We start from the raw sequence: 17,109 nt of genomic DNA, 5'->3' as shown, positions 1-17,109 counted from the left end.
AAGGATATCAACTACCTATAAATTAACCCTCAAGTGTGCTTCTGAATATGTGTCACAGGCACTCATGAATATACCCACTACTGCCACACCATCTTTTATCTGCTTAGCAGCTTCTGGGTTCCACTATTTTCACTCACCATGTACCACTTATGGCTACATCTGCCACCATCTCCTGGTGGATCATCTGCTAGATTCTGCTGTATCTAAACTGCTCTGCACATTTAAAGACGAGACAGGACAGACCTCTGCAATGTCAAATTTATACAGTGTTCTGTTGCGAAATGAAGAAAAGGCTGTTAGAGGTGTACCCATATGTAGGGGAGACAAAATTTTACTCTACCTTCTTAGAGTCTCCACCTGGGCCTGGGAATTAAATGGACATACAACAGATCAACAGGAGAAAAGCATATACATTTTTACACGTATATGGAAGCTTCCAAAGGAAAATACTCAAAAAGCCAATAGACCCAAGTGCTTATATATTATATACTAGGTTGAAAAAAGAAAAGCAATTGTGGAAAAATAACTAAAATATATGGGAAGACTAAAGGAAGATAAAAGTAATTTTAACATTGTCTATTTGTACAGCTTTCTCTTGGCTTCCCATCTCTGGTGATAAGTTTTCCTTCCTCCTGGTATAGGGAGGAAATCTTTCACATGAGAGTTTTATCTATTATATGTGCTTCATCTTTATATATTTCTCCCTTCTTTCTCCCCTCTCTAAAATGTCTATCCCTTTTTACTGAGAACAGTGGTGTTCAATTTAGAACAATCCCCAGTTTTTAAAAACTCTAATAAAACTCACTGAATCCCAGGGTCAGATTCATGCACTAGTGGTGAATGAGAGAATCTGTATATGAGAATATAGAGACAGGGACTATATGTGCCAGACTAGAGGGGACAGCTAACTTGAGCCAACAGTTGTCATAAAGGAATGCATACAGTGTGTTGCCAAATCTTATGATTTTCCAAGGAAGTTAGGAATTTGGATTTTTTAATGTGCAATCTCCAGATTTTTAATTACTGGCATTTTACTCACTTTAAAAAAAATGGGTTTCTAATGTGCAATGCCTGAATGAGGTCCATTTGTACCCTCAGTTATTTGTATGGATGGGAAATAAAGAGACTGCATTCTCCATAGCTGGTTGTATTCCAGATTTAATAACCATTCCATATTTAGAGGTTCACTCATTCATTCATTCAGTTTGTACATTCATTCAGTATTCCATTATTCAACAAATTTTGTACTATGTGCAATGCACACAATACTAAGATGAAAATAATTATCTCTGCCTTCGAGGTGCTCATAACAAGTATGTCTTGTTAGAGACATACTAACAAGCAACTAAAATGCCTCTTTAAAAGTACATTAATGAGAGAAGGAGTGATTAACTCTATCTGAGGATGATATTTAATGATAACTGGGAGTTCGCCAGGGAGAAAAGGCATGGAAAAAACAGTATAGAAAGCCTAGGTGGTTTAAAACAGCAGAGTACAGTTGGGAAAACCTGCAGTTCTACATGGCTTGAGCAGGAAATGCTATTGGGAGTGGTGGAAACCAAAAAATATAGGTTTGTGAGAATAAACAATACCTGATACAGCACTTATAAGATTGCTAAATACGAACACTGATCGTTATCATCACAACTATAGTCATTAGCATATTATTTGATTACAAAACTGAGTCACAGAAAAGAACTATTTGTGATATGAGAATTTGATAATTCATATAGCAAATATAAATTTTATTTTACTAAAAGATGAGCACTTATTATATTTTTTTTCTGTCTCAGAGATTTTTTCCTCTCTCAAGAAGGTAAAGGGATTGACTAGTAGAGCTGTTATTTTAGATTTAAATCTGAAAGAACAAGGATTAAGTAACATTAATGCTATCTGGGGAAAAGTGACCATGTCATTTAAATGTGTGTGTGATGGCCAGGGCAGAAAACACTGAGTGTGAGCAAAGATATTTTCCATACATTAGACATATGGGCTTCCTCAACTTCAAGGAAAAGACTTTACAGCTTAAAATTCTTGTGGCTAAAGAAGAGAGGGAGTATTTCCAAACTATAATTTCAAGATTAGTTCCTTTCAAGCAGGAAAAAGGTAAATTAGCTAGAAGACATGTGGCTTATTAAAACACTCTACAATGTTGATGAAAAACTAAAATTATGGCACAATAATTCCCTGCTAATATCACTATTAATTAATGTGTGTTCCATGTGCCAGACACCATAATCAATACAACCTGGGTATTAGTATACTTATTTTATGAAAAAGACCCAGGAGACTTAAACAAACTCAGCATTTCCCAAAATAATGTAATAGATATTATGGGATATATTGTAGGCTTTGTGGCTATGCAGTTAGGGTTCCAACCAAAGTATCTTTGATATAATTATTAACACTCATTTTGTTCTCAAATATAAAAGAATACAAATAAAAGTTAGTAGAGAATAAAATATCACTTCTTACCATTATTATGTAAGTATAACATACACCTTGGAACCAATCAGTCTTCCTTTGCGGGTATTTGAATAGAGTTCAGAACACTGCATTTCAAAAATTTACAGACATGCCTTTGGAAAAAATAACTACATTTTGGAGAACACTTGAGATTATATCACCTAAAACACAATGACAGGACTAGTGATGTTTAAAGTAGATAATAGGACCATTGAATAACTGAGGAAAATACCAATATTCCTTTTCAAATTCATGAAACAATAAGAATGCAATGAAGCTTGTTTAGCTCCAGAGAACAAATTTGGGGTGATGAGTGGACGATAAAGAGAAAGGTTATGGATATGAATACCTCTACGAGCCAAGAAATGTCATAGATGTCATACATATGCCATATATATAATAATAATTTTAAAAGCCTGTGAGGAAAACATTGTCTTCATTTTAAAGAGAAGAAAAGTGAGGGGTTTGGACAAATTATAAATAAGAGAGTTATTAAGTGGTAAGCAGACTTCCAGCTCTCTTCCCCATCAAACCATGTATACAAATAGAGTTCTCCAAGAATGGAGTGAAATGTCAACATATCCGTTCGTGATCTTGGTTCCCTTATGTGCAAAAGGGAATACTGGAAGTGAATATTATGTTCTCTCTAGTTCCAGAAAAGATTGCCTCATGTTATTCTACTAGATTCATCACTATTTAGATTGCTTTCATATGTTCAGTTCATATATTTAAGTGTATGAATAAATTCTTTCGTTATCACAACTTCAGGAAGCAGAGGGATTAGTGTAATTAACTTTGACTCTTTAAGACTATTTAAATCTCAGCAAAATATTTTCCAGCTTTCATTTTGTGACAGATTGACTAGGCATGACCCATATACTGGTTGATAATTTTAAGACTTCAAGGCCTGACTACTTCTCCAAACTACATAAACAATGAAACTTGCAAAGGAATATTTTATGGAAGCAAAAGAGAAAAAGAAATTTATTTGTCCTTGATTTTTTTCTCTTCATTCTCTATTTGTCATCATAAACATTCTATTCAGGAAACACAAAGCCAAAAACAGAGTGCCTTTTGCAGTGGTTAAGAATCGCCTGCCAATGAAGGGGTAAAGGGGTTTGAGCCCTGGTCTGGGAAGATCCCACATGCCAGGGAGGAACTAAGCCCGTGCACCACAGCTACTGAGCCTGCGCTCTAGAACCCACGAGCCACAACTACTGAGCCCACGAGCCACAACTACTGAAGCCCATGCACCGCAAGGAAGAGTAGCATCCCCCTCGCCACAACTAGAGAAAGCCCGAGAGCAGCAACGAAGATCCAATGCAGCCAAAAATAAAATAAATAAATTTAAACAAACAAAAAAGACAGAGTGCCTTTTAACTGTGTACCTTTTCTATCAGGGGTAAATTAGCAATTTATTTTAAAAAATTTAGGCTCTTTGAAGTTTTTTGGGAGATTTCAGAAAAGAAGGTAATTAAAAACCCACCAACCAACCAAATAATGGACAAATACCTGAATGATTTTTAGTCTTACTGAAATAAATTGTATAATACTACATAAACAGATCAACCAGAAAAATACTACTACTGTGTAAAATCTTTATCTGTTAGTTTGAAAGCCTATATGAAGGAATTCATGTATCAGTGGGATTTTTCCTGTTATAAGATTAAATAATATATGAGAAACCAATTATAAACTCTCATTTCCTCCAAGGGTTACTTAAGCCTTTGGTTCAAAAGACCTTGAGTTACTCACAAAAGATCTGTATTTTTCAGACACGCAACCAGTGACTCAACAGGATGAGTAACAAACAGACCAGCCCTCTTCTTTTCTCCCCCCACTACCCTCTGTCCTTCCCTGCTTAGCCAAAACACACAAATCAATTGATTGTTTTCAGCATGCCCTTCTGTTGCTTATTTTAGTTCTTGACTTTCAAAGATGCTTTAAAAAAACTATAGCTTTTTCACACATTAAACTATATTTTAGAAGGAGTTGACTAACATAATCATTGAGAGGAAAAAAACATTATATAAGCATATAAATTTCTATCTATCTATCTATCTGTCTATCCAGGTCCCAGGAGGAACTATGAAATCTGTACTGGAGGCATTCTAAAGTTCATTTCAATATCATAAATCAAATCCTTGAACTTTTCTCTGAGTCAGTTTTATAAGATGTTGAATTCAGAAAGAACTCAATGAGAAACTCTTATCCATAGTTTGCCCCTTATAGTAATTATTTCAAATAATCCTTAAGCCTAGTGTTCTTCCAGTTATTGAGAAGGCTCCTTGAAGAAAAGAAAAAAATAATCCCTGACCTCATATAGTTTACATTGCAGTGAGTGGAATCTGACAATAGATATTATAAACAACTGCACAGTATTTTAAAGGATGATTACTATAGATGAAAATAAGACAGGGAAAGAAGGAAGAGTTTCTATTTAAATCAGAAGTTTACCAACTTCAAAAAGAAAGTGATAATTGAGCAAAAACTTGAAGGAGATGACGGATCAAGACATGTGAACATCCAGGGGAAGAATGTTCCAGGCAGAGAGAATGGTCATTTCAAAGGGACCGAGGCAGCACTGTGTTTGGCAGGATGTGCATGCCAGACAGTTTTGGACTTTAATATAAGATTCTGTAAGAATATACATCCTTAAGATTCAAAGGAATTAAATTCTCACAGTAGAATTTAAGCCATAATATCATGGTAGACAAAGAGTCTTTTGTTCATTCATTCATTCAAAGACCAAAAAGATAAATAACAAGCCTTTCATTGTCCTGAGCAATGAAAACACAAACATGAGTTAGACAATAAGGAAACACTCATGTAAGCAAATCTTTACATTCTATGTTATAAGTGTCATAATAGAGTGTGTACAGAACTCTTGTAGATGATAGTAGGCTGGGTGACTAACTATCCTGGGGAAATCATGAATGTCTTCACTGAGGAAATGATGTCTGATTTCATTCCTGAAGAATGAGTAAGATTTTACAAGGAATAAATCAGAAAGAGGCTTTTTTGGACACAGAACCATATCTGTAAAAATGGAGGCATTAAAGAGACTATGAAGAAGCCTTGATTTTACTGGATGTGTGGTACATGAGAAGGGGAAAGGAGAAATGAGCAAAATGTGAGATACTGCATGTTAAGTTGTTTGGCCTCTCTTTTGTAAGGAGAATGTTTTAGCAGAAAACTGACATAATCAGGTTTGTAAATTAGACCTATTTGATGGTGGGTTGGAGGATGAATTGTACCATCCAGGCAACCTTCTACATTTACCATCTGTTCATAAGAGATCCCTGTAGATACATGTATAAAGATGCTTTAATTCTTTAGGGAAAGGTTCATAACATAACAGAGGAATCTTACTGCAAGTGTTGATGTTGAACAGAACTCAGAATAGGATAGATTACTCCCAAAAATATTCAAATCACAATCCCACGGGGTGTACGATGTGAGGATCCACAAGATTCTGTTCTAGATTTTGAACTATTTAATGAGGTATCCTAAGTAACTCTAAAGCAATATAAAATATTTGTTGAGTGTTTCTCATATATCCTGTACTGTGCTTGTTCCTTTCATGCATTACCTTAAATACTCTTCGTAACAGCTCTGAGGTAGTTACTATAACTTCCCACCTATTATAAATGAGGGAAATGATGTGTAGGAAGGTTAAATAACATCCATAGAAGTAACAACTTTACTGAAATCAGGTACCTTTGATTAAAAATACTTTGCTATACTACTTCGCTGAAAAGTTGGCCTCTCTATATAAGAACCTCTAGTAGTTTGCCATTGAGGCATAGCACACCTAGGAAGTATTTTCTTTTTACAGTTTTGAACTTGCTCTAGTTATGCTTTGAGATCTGTTTGAGTGATTAGAAAGATATATTGAGGTTTATCGTGGCAAGAACTTGAGAAGGGTATGAAATTTTGCTTTATTTGTAAGCAGAGAGGTTTGCTTCCCATAGCTTCATGGCTGCTGCTACGAGAACCATGGTTGCTCATGGTGGAAGCTATAAGTCTCTTGGGTCAGAGACAAAGTACATTATTACTCAAGGGAACTGCAGAAGCCAGAGTGTCAGCATTCACACTGGTTCTTAAGTCCTGAATTTCAAAGAGTGATTCAAAGAGGCCATGTGATGCCTGCATATGCAGTGGGTTGAGTTATAAGAGAGGATCTTTGAGTTTAGGGAACTCAAATCTTTTATAAGTGTTATTATGTCTGCCTGAATTTTGCATTGCAGGGAGACTTTATTATATTGGACACTAAATAAACTAATCCCTTATTCTAGTTACATTATTTCTATCTTTCAAGACTGTTCCCTACACAGAAATCCTTAAAGATAGTCTAGAACAAAGGTGGTCAGGTTCTGTGTTCACAAGACCAATAGAAATGCAAGAAATCCATGGAGAATTGTCTCCTAGCATCTCACTCAAAAGGAAACTGTGTCTAGAGTATATGTGAGTAAATCTAACCTACCACCATTTCTAACTTACATACCTGGAGTCCCATGGCACCCTTGAGATGCAAACATTTCTTACAACTTAATTGGGTCATCTAAGCCAAGTTCAATCCACTGCCACAGCTAGATAGAAGCTTGTTGATTTCATTTCATGATTAATAAGGCTGTGTGGAATTCATTTTTAATCCAATAGAGAAAACTCTCAATCCTTGGCAGATTTTGATGCCATTAAAGGATGATGTGCTTCAAAGGACTTTTCTAGCACTGTGACTGGTTGAATCCTATATACCCTTGTTTTTCTCAGTGGTAGAGAGACACTATTGGCAAAATAATTTAAATTTTAAAGCACTTCTAATCTAGATAATGCTCCACATCATCCTGATTCTCTTAGGGTCATGAACGAAAATGTGAAAATTTTCTTTTTACCACCAAACACAACTTAATTGTTCCAATCAATAAATCAAGAAATCATTTCAATTTGTAAAACCTATAAACTTAGATTGTTTTTCAGGTGGGCTATTGACACAAAAACTGAAGATCACACAATTTCCTTAGCTGATTTTTGGATGAAATATAACATAAAGCATGCACATAAAATCATGAGAGCATCAGGAAAGAAGGAATAGCAAATAATATGCATGCAGTATGGCAGAAATATTTACCACATTGTGCAAATAACTTTGCAGGATTCCAATCAAACACAAATGGAATTAATATAAGAAACAGAGGATTGTGGGAATGTTGATGCTGCCACCATTTGAGAAACTCCAGATATGCAGCCAGAGGAACACAGTGAAGGTGACTTATCAATGAAAATGAAGAAAATGGCTGTGATAAAAAGGATGAAGCTCTCCCAGAGGTAGTGACATCGTCAAAAACTTCTCATTAAAGGAAATCTCAAAGACATGTAACCACATTGAAAGTGCAAATGATAAAATATGGGAAGCTCATCCAGCCTAGAAAGAAATAGGACAACTTGCCATGGCACAGAAATGATCCTTGTTCTATATCTCAAATTATATGATGAGAAGAAAGCAAGCACTGTTCAAACTAATCTGGATAAGTTTTTTTTTTTTACAAAAAAATAAAACATTTTGATTTTCATTTGAATTACAGTGAATCAAATAAATATCCTTTTATTACTTTTAAATTACCTATCCATATATGTGTGTACATATATGATTATTTATAATATATATATTACACATACCAGAGATTATTCTATAAGTATAAAGTATAAGTATCGTTCCATATTCCTGACAACAACTTATTTTGGGTACTCCTCACATAGAAAGCTATAAAAGTCTTTTTACCACTGTACCCTCCACTTTCTCACCTTGCTAGTCAACCCTTAGTGGCCCTTCATATGAATCTTTCTAAAATGCATTTGTAGTCATGTCATAGCCTAACTCAAAAGTGAATAATGAGAAACTGCTGTGTATTTCATTTTACAAAAATATTTTTCCAGGGCTTCCCTGGTGGCGCAGTGGTTGAGAGTCTGCCTGCCGATGCAGGGGACACGGGTTCGTGCCCCGGTCCGGGAAGATCCCACATGCCGTGGAGCGGCTGGGCCCGTGAGCCATGGCCGCTTTGTCTGCGTGTCCGGAGCCTGTGCTCCACAACGGGAGCGGCCACAACAGTGAGAGGCCCGCGTACCGGAAGAAAAAAAAAAAAAATATATATATATATATATAATATTTTTCAACATCCTAATTTTGCTCATACTGCCTTCACCACCAGCTTCTCATTCTCCCCTTTTCTTCTTCCCTTTATTACATGAATGCATAAATTAATAAATAAATTAGCAAATATTAGTGGTGAAATATTTCATATAAATGAAGTAAATTAAGGTAACATTCTCCAAAGTGTATTCTAACACACAAGAAAATGTGGAAAATAATCTACTGTACTGTTGGAAGGAAACATTAGAATTTCTATTTACACTTAAAAAATCTGAAATATAAAAGAGAAGCTAAGTTTTAATATTCATTTAGGCAGTGCCATTATTATGGCTCCTCACGTCAAACACTCACAAGCCACATGGAGGTCAGAGTAGGAATCCCACTGTACAGACAAGGGATATTTGCTTACATCCGGCATGTTGCATCATTTGCACATCATGTAAATATGACTGAAGTGAATTTATGTATTATATCATCTTGTTTAAACTAAATCTCTCTTTGCTAATTAAAAAATAAATTTAAATTCAATGAAACGAGTGAAGAAAAACATAGGGGGAGCAATAAATGACACTGGACATGCCTGCTTGATGCTGGTATTAGGAGTTAAAAATTGATCTACCAATAAGGCAGCCAAAAACCTTCAATATTATTCAGAAAAAGTTGTTGCAATGTGGATTTGAATGTATTATTATTAATAAAGAATTTCAGCTGAAGTGCTTATTTTTCTTGGAGATATTAGCTCATGGTGGCTTGAAGACATCAGAGTTAGCAAAATGTCAATATTAAGCGATATTTCTAGCAATGTTGCAAATTAGGAGTATATTTGGAGCCTGACAAAATTTTACCAATTTGGCAATAAATGTATAATAGGAAAAGTCAAAAGTCTACATTTGATTAAGGTAATAATTGATATTTATACAGTAGAAATATGGCTAAAAGAGCTCATGTGTAATAACAGACAAGGCAAAATGCATTGCTTTGTTATTAATTTTTTGGTAGATATTAATTTTTTGGTAGATGTAGAGAAATGTTAAAGTGTTAAATAAACTATTACTAGAACTAACAATTTAGTATGAGGTTGTTGCACTATAGTTGGATACAAGTGCAGGTTTAAACATGCTTAGCTTATGGTATTTATTAGATTCTATTTTGGTAACAAAAAATTTGAAGAATTACTTTTTTTGAACCACTAAAGGAAAAATTCACTAAAGAAAAAGGGCTCTCACACACACACACAAATGACCACTCTAAAGAAGATAAAATTAAGGGGGGGAAATCTAATGATAATCTCTGATAAAATGGCTGCTTTGTATTAAAAATAAACAAAGGAATCAAGAATTAGCTTATAGAAATAGCATCATACGTGACATATCAATATGTTCACTTTCATTATTCACAGCAAGTTACTGCAGCAGAGATGGAGAAGTTTAAGACAGAAAGGGAAAAAAGTAATCATCAAAGTGGCTACTTTGGAGATTGAGGTGAGGAAACAGATCTTTAAAAATCATAATGTTTTATAAAGAGGTGAGGAAAATAATGAGAATACATCTTCCTATACATGTTTACTTGTTATTAAATGTCACAGTGTTCAAAGAATTGTCAAGTTTAAAGATAAGTTATGTAACTTTCCTTACAAAAAGAAAAGTCTTCCAAATGTGTTGACCATTTCTGTAATATTCAAGTGCTTTGTGGAGGATAATAATAATAGAAAGTACTCTATCAGTCCCCTAGAGATCAATGTGGCATTTAATGATGAATAAGAAAGCAACTGCTTTCAGAAAAAAACTCATGCTATGGAGAGATGCATTTGGAAATGTTTCCACCATTCTATGATTCAAATCACTGAAAGTGTGCCACCTACAAAAACTCTTATGTCAGCCCACTTGTACTGGAAAACAGAATTTTCTAATCAGTTTTAAAATCTTCCACATGAAAAGACTCAGCAGATTTTAAACTAACTGATTAAAAATGTAAAATGCAATACTTTCCTATTAGTTTGAAATGAAATTAGATTTACGTCAAAGGTTAAGAACATTTTATGGCTGTCAATATTCAATACTTTTGAGCACTGGCAGATAAAACTAAAAGATGAGTTCATGATTTATTAACTACAAAATGATGTACTTCTTCCATTTAGTTCTACACATATTTGTGAGGGATCTATGGCATCTTTTCCATCTTTAACAACCACCGAGTTAAATACAAACTGACATTTGACCCTGGCTATGAATATATTATATTACACAATGCAAAAATTGGACCATCAATAATAATGAAGCACGTTCATTTGCTTTCACTATAAGTATTATTAAATAATATAATCAACATTATATTTATATACTTAAATTATATAAAATTATATACCTAATTATATAAAATATAATTGAGTTTAATATGTCAAATGCTTCTTGCATGATTAATAAGTTTTTAAAGAAACATTATTTGATTATCTCTAGCAGATTCTTCATCTCATTATGAAACAGTATTAATGATAGAAAGCACTATGTACCATATTATTTATACTTTAAAGAGAGAAAAACATTTTATTGTAGTATATTCATATCATTTTGCATTCAATAATAGTTATGATAAATATAATATAATATGCATAACAATGTGAGTCTTTTTCATGTATCATTCTTTTAAATTTATTCTAATTTTTGTTTATATTTTATAGCATATATTATGCCATATTTGATATAAACAGCTTATAAATATATAAACGTACATATATTGACAGACACCCACTAAAACCATTTTACTGATAAGATCAAAAAACTTTGGTACTTAAAAGATTTTTTTTTTTTTGCGGTACGCGGGCCCCTCAACTGCTGTGGCCTCTCCTGCCGCGGCTCCGGAAGTGCAGGCCCAGTGACCACGGCCCACGGGCCCAGCCGCTCTGTGGCACGTGGGATTCTCCTGGACCCGCGTCCCCTGCATCGGCAGGCGGACTCCCCACCACTGCGCCAGCAGGGAAGCCCAAAAAGCTTCATTTTACAGAAGTCACATCTTCCTTGAAGCTTTCTTTTCCCCTTTTTGGAAGTGTCTCTTCTCTCTCCTGAACTTTGATACTATTTTACTGAAACCTATCACCCACTCTGCTATGCTGTAGTTATTTTTATCCCTCCATTATGTTTGCTAGGTTACAAACAACCTAAGAATGGTTCTTGCTCACCTCTGGAGCTCCTCAGACATCAAGTGAGTACTGAGTGCATTGGTGGTGGCACTCAGAAATACATGTTGACTGAATTGTTTTAGGGTATACAAATATACACAGAGTAATGTTAAAAATAACTCTTTATCCTATTATAGAGCACTTTCTATTAAGTAAACAAGAATTAAACTGCAAATCAGTGGGGATCGGGAAGATGGCGGAACAGTAAGACGCACAGATACAGATACACCAGAAATACATCTGTATTTCTGTACCCACAGATACACCAGAAATACCCACAGATACACCAGAAATACATCTACACGTGGAACAACTCCTACAGAACACCTACTGAACGCTGGCAGAAGACCTCAGACCTCCCCAAAGGCAAGAAACTCCCCACGTACCTGGGTAAGGCAAAAGAAAAAAGAATAAACAGAGACAAAAGAATAGGGACGGGACCTGCACCAGTGGGAGGGTGCCATGAAGGAGGAAAGGTTTCCACACACTAGGAAGCCCCTTCGTGGGCGGAGGCTACAGGTGGCAGAGTGGGAAAGCTTCGGAGCCGCGGGGGAGAGCACAGCAACAGGGGTGTGGAGGGCAAAGTGGAAAGATTCCCACATAGAGGATCGGTGCCGACCGGCACTCACCAGCCCGAGAGGCCTGTCTGCTCACCCGCCGGGGCGGGCGGGGCTGGGAGCTGAGGCTCGGGCTTCTGTCGGAGCACGGGGAGAGGACTGGGGTTGGCGGCGTGAACACAGTCTGCAGGGGGTTAGTGCACCACGGATAGCCGGGAGGGAGTCCGGGGGAAAAGTCTGGACCTGCTGAAGAGGCAAGAGACTTTTTCTTCCCTCTTTGTTTCCTGGTGCGCGAGGAGAGGGGATTAAGAGTGCTGCTTAAAGGAGCTCCAGAGACAGGCACGAGCCGCGGCTAAAAGAGCGGACCTCAGAGACGGGCATGAGACGCTAAGGCTGCTGCTGCCACCACCAAGAAGCCTGTGTGCGAGCACAGGTCACTATCCACACCTCCCCTCCCGGGAGCCTGTGCAGCCCGCCACTGCCAGGATCCAGGGACAACTTCCCCGGGAGAACGCACTGCACGCCACAGGCTGGTGCAATGTCTCGCTGGCCTCTGGCGCCACAGGCGCCCCCACACTCTGTACCCCTCCCTCCCCCCGGCCTGAGTGAGCCAGAGCCCCCGAATCAGCGGCTCCTTTAACCCCGTCCTGTCTGAGTGAAGAACAGACGCCCTCCGGCGACCTACACGCAGAGGCGGGGCCAAATCCAAAGCTGAGCCCTGGGAGCTGTGAAAACAAGGAAGAGAAAGGGAAATCTCTCCCAGTAACCTCAGAAGCAGCGGATTAAAGCTCCACAATCAACTTGATGTACCCTTCATCTATGGAATACATGAATAGACAACGAATCATCCCAAATTGAGGAGGTGGACTTTGAGAGCAAGATTTATGTTTATCTCCCCTTTTCCTCTTTTTGTGAGTGTGTATGTGTATGCTTCTGTGTGAGATTTTGTCTGTATAGCTTTGCTTCCACCATTTGTCCTAGGGTTCTATCCGTCCGTTTTTTTGTTTTGTTTTTCTTAAAAAATTTTTTTTTCTTAATAATAATTTTTTATTTTAATTATTTTATTTTATCTTACTTTATTTTATTTTATCTTCTTTCTTTCCTTCCTTCCCTCCCTCCCTCCTTTCCTCCCTCCCTCCCTCCCTCCCTCCTTCCTTCCTTCCCTCCTTCCTTCCTTCCTTCCTTCCTTCCTTTCCTTCCTTCTACTTTTTCTCCCTTTTATTCTGAGCCATGTGGATTAAAGGCTCTTGTTGCTGCAGCCAGGAGTCAGTGCTGGGCCTCTGAGGTGGGAGAGCCAACTTCAGGACACTGGTCCACAAGAGACGTCCCAGCTCCCAGCGACCTGCCAACGACCAGCAAGCTACAGTGCTGGACACCCTATGCCAAACAACTAGAAAGACATGAACACAACCCCACCCATTAGCAGAGAGGCTGCCTAAAATCATAATAAGGCCACAGACACCCCAAAACACACCAGCAGACATGGACCTGCCCACCAGAAAGACAGGATCCAGCCTCATCCACCAGAACACAGGCACTAGTCCCCTCCATCAGGAAGCCTACACAACCCACTGAACCAACTTTAGCCACTGGGAACAGACACCAAAATCAACGGGAACTACGAACCTGCAGCCTGCAAAAAGAAGACCCCAAACACAGTGAGATAAGCAAAATAAGAAGACAGAAAAACACACAGCAGATGAAGGAGCAAGATAAAAACCCACCAGACCTAACAAATGAAGAGGAAATAGGCAGTCTACCTGGAAAAGAATTCAGAATAATGATAGTAAAGATGATCCAAAATCTTGGAAATAGAAGAGACAAAATGCAAGAAACATTTAACAAGGACCTAGAAGAACTAAAGATGAAACAAGCAAAGACGAACAACACAATAAATGAAATGAAAAATACTCTAGATGGGATCAATAGCAGAATAACTGAGGCAGGAGAAAGGATAAGTGACCTGATAGATAAAATAGTGGAGATAACTACTGCAGAGCAGAATAAAGAAAAAAGAATGAAAAGAACTAAGGACAGTCTCACAGACCTCTGGGACAACATTAAACACACCAACATTCGAATTATAGGGGTTCCAGAAGAAGAAGAGAAAAAGTAAGGGACTGAGAAAATATTTGAAGAGATTATAGTTGAAAACTTCCCTAATATGGGAAAGGAAATAGTTAATCAAGTCCAGGAAGCACAGAGAGTCCCATACAGGATAAATCCAAGGAGAAATACGCCAAGACACATATTAATCAAACTGTCAAAAATTAAATACAAAGAAAACATATTAAAAGCAGCAAGGGAAAAACAACAAATAACACACAAGGGAATCCCCATAAGGTTAACAGCTGATCTTTCAGCAGAAACTCTGCAAGCCAGAAGGGACGGGCAGGACATATTTAAAGTGATGAAGGAGAAAAACCTGCAACCAAGATAACTCTACCCAGCAAGGATCTCATTCAGATTTCATGGAGAAATTAAAACCTTTACAGGCAAGCAAAAGCTGAGAGAGTTCAGCACCACCAAACCAGCTTTACAACAAATTCTAAAGGAACTTCTCGAGGCAAGAAACACAAGAGAAGGAAAAGACCTACAATAACGAACCCAAAACAATTAAGAAAATGCTAATATGAACATACATATCGATTATTACCTTAAATGTAAATGGACTAAAAGCTCCCACCAAAAGATACAGACGGACTGAATGGATACAAAAACAAGAGCCATATATATGCTGTCTACAAGAGACCCACTTCAGACCTAGAGACACATACAGACTGAAAGTGAGGGGATGGAAAAAGATATTCCATGCAAATGGAAACCAAAAGAAAGCTGGAGTAGCAATTCTCATATCAGACAAAATAGACTTTAAAATAAAGACTATTAGAAGAGACAAAGAAGGACACTACATAATGATCAAGGGATCGATCCAAGAAGAAGATATAACAATTGTAAATATTTATGCACCCAACATAGGAGCACCTCAATACATAAGGCAAATACTAACAGCCATAAAAGGGGAAATCGACAGTAACACATTCATAGCAGGGGACTTTAACACCCCACTTTCACCGATGGACAGATCATCCAAAATGAAAATAAATAAGGAAACACAGGCTTTAAATGATACATTAAACAAGAGGGGCTTAATTGATATTTATAGGACATTCCATCCAAAAACAACAGAATACACATTTTTCTCAAGTGCTCATGGATCATTCTCCAGGATAGATCATACCTTGGGTCACAAATCAAGCCTTGGTAAAATTAAGAAAATTGAAATTGTATCAAGTATCTTTTCCGACCACAATGCTATGAGACTAGATATCAATTACAGTAAAAGATCTGTAAAAAATACAAGCACATGGAGGCTAAACAATACACTACTTAATAACGAGGTGATCACTGAAGAAATCAAAGAGGAAATAAAAAAATACCTAAAATCAAATGACAATGGAGACACAACGAACCAAAACCTATGGGATGCAGAAAAAGCAGTTCTAACAGGGAAGTTTATAGCAATACAATCCTACCTTAAGAAACAGGAAACATCTCGAATAAACAACCTAACCTTGCACCTAAAGCAATTAGAGAAAGAAGAACAAAACACCCCCAGAGTTAGCAGAGGAAAGAAATCATAAAAATCAGATCAGAAATAAATAAAAAAGAAATGAAGGAATCGATCGCAAAGATCAATAAAACTAAAAGCTGGTTCTTTGAGAAGATAAACAAAATAGATAAACCATTAGCCAGACTCATGAAGAAAAAAAGGGAGAAGACTCAAATCAATAGAATTAGAAATGAAAAAGAAGTAACAACTGACACTGCAGAAATACAAAAGATCATGAGAGATTACTACAAGCAACTATCTGCTAATAAAATGGACAACCTGGAAGAAATGGACAAATTCTTAGAAATGCACAACCTGCCAAGACTGAATCAGGAACAAATAGAAAATATGAACAGACCAATCACAAGCACTGAAATTGAAACTGTGATTAAAAATCTTCCAACAAACAAAAGCCCAGGACCAGATGGCTTCACAGGCAAATTCTATCAAACATTTAGAGAAGAGCTAACAACTATCCTTCTCAAACTCTTCCAAAATATAGCAGAGGGAGGAACACTCCCAAATTCCTTCTACGAGGCCACCATCACCCTGATACCAAAACCAGACAAGGATGTCACAAAGAAAGAAACTACAGGCCAATATCACTGATGAACATAGATGCACAAATCCTCAACAAAATACTGGCAAACAGAATCCAACAGCACATTAAAAGGATCATACACCATGATCAAGTGGGGTTTATTCCAGGAATGCAAGGATTCTTCAATATACGCAAATCAATCAACGTGATATACCATATTAACAAACTGAAGGAGAAAAACCGTATGATCATCGCAATAGATGCAGAGAAAGCTTTTGACAAAACTCAAAACCCATTTATGATAAAAACCCTGCAGAAAGTAGGCATAGAGGGAACTTTCCTCAACATAATAAAGGCCATATATGACAAGCCCACAGCCAACATCGTCCTCAATGGTGAAAAACTGAAAGCATTTCCACTAAGATCAGGAACAAGACAAGGTTGCCCACTCTCACCACTCTTTTATTTTATTTTATTTTTTGTGGTACGCGGGCCTCACACTGCTGTGGCCTCTCCCGCTGCGGAGCACAGGCTCTGGACGCACAGGCCCAGCAGCCATGGCTCACGGGCCCAGCCGCTCTGCAGCATGTGGGATCCTCTCGGACC

Source organism: Phocoena phocoena, chromosome 9, assembly GCF_963924675.1.
Source record: "Phocoena phocoena chromosome 9, mPhoPho1.1, whole genome shotgun sequence".
In the NCBI taxonomy this organism is placed as follows: domain Eukaryota; kingdom Metazoa; phylum Chordata; class Mammalia; order Artiodactyla; family Phocoenidae; genus Phocoena; species Phocoena phocoena.
Note: the sequence above shows the minus strand (reverse complement) of the source record.